Source organism: Opisthorchis viverrini, assembly GCF_000715545.1.
Source record: "Opisthorchis viverrini unplaced genomic scaffold opera_v5_41, whole genome shotgun sequence".
Taxonomy (NCBI): Eukaryota; Metazoa; Platyhelminthes; class Trematoda; order Opisthorchiida; family Opisthorchiidae; genus Opisthorchis; species Opisthorchis viverrini.
The window spans coordinates 802,501-806,498 of record NW_008751697.1 but is presented as its reverse complement, the minus strand read 5'-3'; positions in this window follow the sequence as shown (position 1 = coordinate 806,498).

The following is a 3,998-nucleotide window of genomic DNA, read 5'->3' as shown; positions in this document are numbered from 1 at the left end:
TTTGGAGACAGGGCATGCAGTTGAAGTGAGAGTTGTCAGCTGTGCAATCTTCTGCATCGTCGTGGACAGGAGATGCAGAAGGGGCGGATTTGTTACAGAAACATGTAGGGAGTCCCAAACTTTTCCGTGCACAGAGCGGCGTCCGTCAAGAGTGCCCTCTATCCATTATCGCTCAATTTCGCGATCAACGAGATAATGAGGCGAACGCTGAAATCCCTTGTGGACCTGCTTTTCAAGTATCTTCTGGCAAAAATCTGGAGTATGCAGACATTGTTCTCATCTTCGAAGAGAACGACAAGGCGCTAGTGTGTTTGGATGAACTGACCAAAGTCATTCTGTCCACTGGTATGCACTTTGTGCCCACAAAGTATCACGTTATCACAATGCTGTTTATTCCCAGCGGGTAAGTGGCATACCGTCGGGCATGACCATAAGGTTAGTCAGAATAAAGCGTGAGTTTATATGTAGTTACAAGTCGGTGATTAGGTAAGAGAAGGGTCAAGAGAACGAATGGCATAATTGTGGGCGTGCTACCAGACTGGCTATAACAGTGCCAAACTACACTGCACTGAAATACTTCGGTTCCTGGAAAGCCCCGGAACGGATGTCATTTTTGAGAAGATTTGCCTTGAATGTGCAATTGTGTGAGGATGGGGGCATTTTTGGTTGACCGATGAAATCCCCGGATATAGAACAAATGTTGTTCAAGATCGCAGGTATTTTTATGATGCGGCTGCATAGGTAGTGTGGTGGAAATTCGAAGTTGTGTTAGTTTTGACTGCAGCGTGACAGATGAGGTCAATGCACGAACCTGCAATGCTTGGGTCGCTTTTGCTAATTTGAAACATCTATGGCGTCAAGGCGGTAGATCCGTGAATATCAAGTAACTTATGTGTCAGGCCGCAGAATGGGCTGTTCTGTTGTATGACTGTGATACCTGGCCGTTTGAGAAACGGAAATAAGGCATTTTCAGGTGTTTTACAACGGTCGTCTGAAAACCTTAGCCAGTATGGGTCGGTGTCGGCAAATCCGTAAGGCAACAATTACATAACGCTTTTTCGGTTGTGCACCGGGTACTCCCCTTGAAGAATGTGTCCTTGCGGTCTCCAGCTAAATTATTATCACTATCTGATGCAGTCGCATCGCAACACGATTGTCTGTCTTACTAGCTCATTTACTGGTATATAGCCGACATGATTTTACAAATGAAGATTGATCGCAATACTTTGACATGGACAATGAGTTGGATGAAGCCCAGAAGGATGTTCCTCGTTGGTTAGGTTACTAATGTGGTTTAGTATGTGATGGTCACGAGCTTCAATGAGGAGGACCGAAATGTCAATTTTATTGAGCCATATTGTATCGGTATTGGGGATCAGAAATCGAGTGAAATTGGGATTTGGTGCTCTTAACGAGCAGGTTCGATATCATGCATCCGCCTACTCACCAGATCTTCGCTACGTATGTACCCATGGGTGCACAGCTGAGGACGCGTGTGTACCTTGTAACATAGGGCTCAAGTCATACGACCGACAAGTAAACACTCCGCTTTAGCTTTTACTTCACCGCGCCCAATAACTTATATGGCTGTTGAACCCCACTATCGAATCATCGATGCACGCATGGCCGCTCATTATCACCCATTGGACTAATTACCTTTATAACAGTATATCTCCAGGTTCAGCGCAGACACCGACCGGGAGTTGTGGACAAGGGGACTCGTTAAGCGATAAGTGAGTTAGCCACTAAAAATTTGCTTAATTGCGGATATCGCGGAAATGGTGTCGCGGAAAATGTGCGCGAGTCGTAGCTGATTATACATTTTTAGACGCCCCGTCGAGTAAAACCCGAGAAGTGGTTTGACTACGCATTTTGTTTGTGCCGATGCAACCAATAACGCGAAAATGGTTTAATAAAAATCGGGTGCATATTTTTCAGGCATGAGATGTTGGCAGGTGGATGGCGAATGTATATGCTGGACAACCTTTGGTTTTGGATTAGTCTATTACGTATAGTTGGAACATTATACTCAGCTACGAACATGTGCACGGGCCCGGCAGTTACCATAAGTAGTCTCAGCAGGTAAGATCGAGTATAGTTATGAGCATAACAGGCCGTCTTTGACCATTGGACGGGGTGACTGGGCACAATTGAAGCCTCACACTCAGCGTTGCACATAGACACAGGCCTTGCAATTACGATAAGTAGCCAAGGCAGGCGATATCGGCTATGGTTACGAGTACGACTGGCCGTCGTTAGCCATTATATTAAGATATCGCGCACAGTTGGATGCTGGTTTTTATCAGCCCGCATAAATACTGACCAGGTGTTCACTATAGGTAGCGGATATTGGCAAGAGCGCGCACAGTTATGGTATGACGGACCACCGTTGGGATTTAAATTAGGGCATTGCACATAATTAGGACCTAATAATCAGCGTTGCATATTGGCATTAGCCCAGCAGTTTCAAGAAGTAGTCAAGGTAGGCGATATCGCGCATATTTTTGAAAATGAGGTCCGTTGTTCGCTATTAGATTGGGTATGTGTGCATAGTTTGGGCCTCGTATACATCGGTTTGCATAAATACTGGCCCGGTGTTTATCATAAGTCGCAAAGGAAAGCGGCAAAGCGTACAGTTACGAGCACGACAGATTAGGCTGAATTAAGTCACCGGTTAATCAACGCCGCACACGGATTCGGAACTGGCAGGTACGATAATTTGCCAGGTAAGGCAACATCGAGTACAGCGATGAGTGCGACAGGCCACCAGGTTGGGCTATCACGCATAATTGAGGCTTCATTCTTACCGGCCCGCCGGGATACTGACCTGGTGTTTACCATGGATGGGAAAGATAAGCGGCACCGTGTATGGTCATGGGTATGAAAGACCGTCTTTGGCCATGGGATTAGGCTACCGTTCATAGGTGAGGCTTCATAATCAGCGTCGCACACAGACACGGATCCAGCTGTTACGATAAGTAGTCGAGCTAAGTGACAACGGCTGACGTTATCATGAGGACAGCTTTATGGCTGTCGCCACCTATGGAGCATCATATTCATAATGGGAATGATACCTGCAGCCATCTCGTGACGTCTTCTTGTCTACAGTATAGTCATGCATATCTAAACAAGGGGATAATGAACAGAGATGTGTAGTGGATAACCCTAGCAAATACCAGTTCAAAGTAGTTAAATCAAGTGAGTAAAAATAGGCGAGATCATACAACTCACAGTTCGTTGGTACGGTTAGGTATTACCACCACAGCAAATCCAAATTGATCTCCTTCCTGGGATCTTCCTTAATATGTTCCTAGATACTTTCCATCCCGTCGTAGTCTGAAAGGTAGATCACCGCTCGTTAATTCACTGACAGCGTAACTTGACACAGCAAGAAGGGAACACGCCTTTCACGAGGCACAGAATTTGTGTTGTGTCATATTTCTTTTGTTTTCATTTAGACAAAAATTATTCCGTATGAAGAGAAGAGGAATAAGCTGAGATTTTAGTGAGAGATAGAAAGTGGTACAATTTGAGTAATGATAAGTCACAAAGAAAATACTAATGTACAATGGTCAGAAGGATCACCAGAGAACTCTCCCCCTAGAGCGTTGCATAAACAAAATAAACGCTCGACAAGGGACGCTACTAAGATATATAATTGAGCAGCTTCGCTGCCCAAGTTGCTTTTCTACCAGAACGAGTATGAACAACTGGCTGTAAGTTATCCGGCTTTTGAGCTGCTATATCGTTCTTGTTAAGCGAAGGCGTAGATAAGCGTTGTGATTGGTTGATAGGAGAGCATACGATGGGATCAAAGTGCGCTACTATCATTTATTTTTGAAGAGCATAATCACAAACATAAAAAGTGAGTGCAAGCGATGAATGCGAAGGAGTAACAGGAGAATATGGGAGAAAAGAGAGAAACGTCTCATTCGAAATCATGCCAAGGACAGTGCCAGTCTGATGAGGTGAATCCCAAAGTATGTAAAGATTTTGGT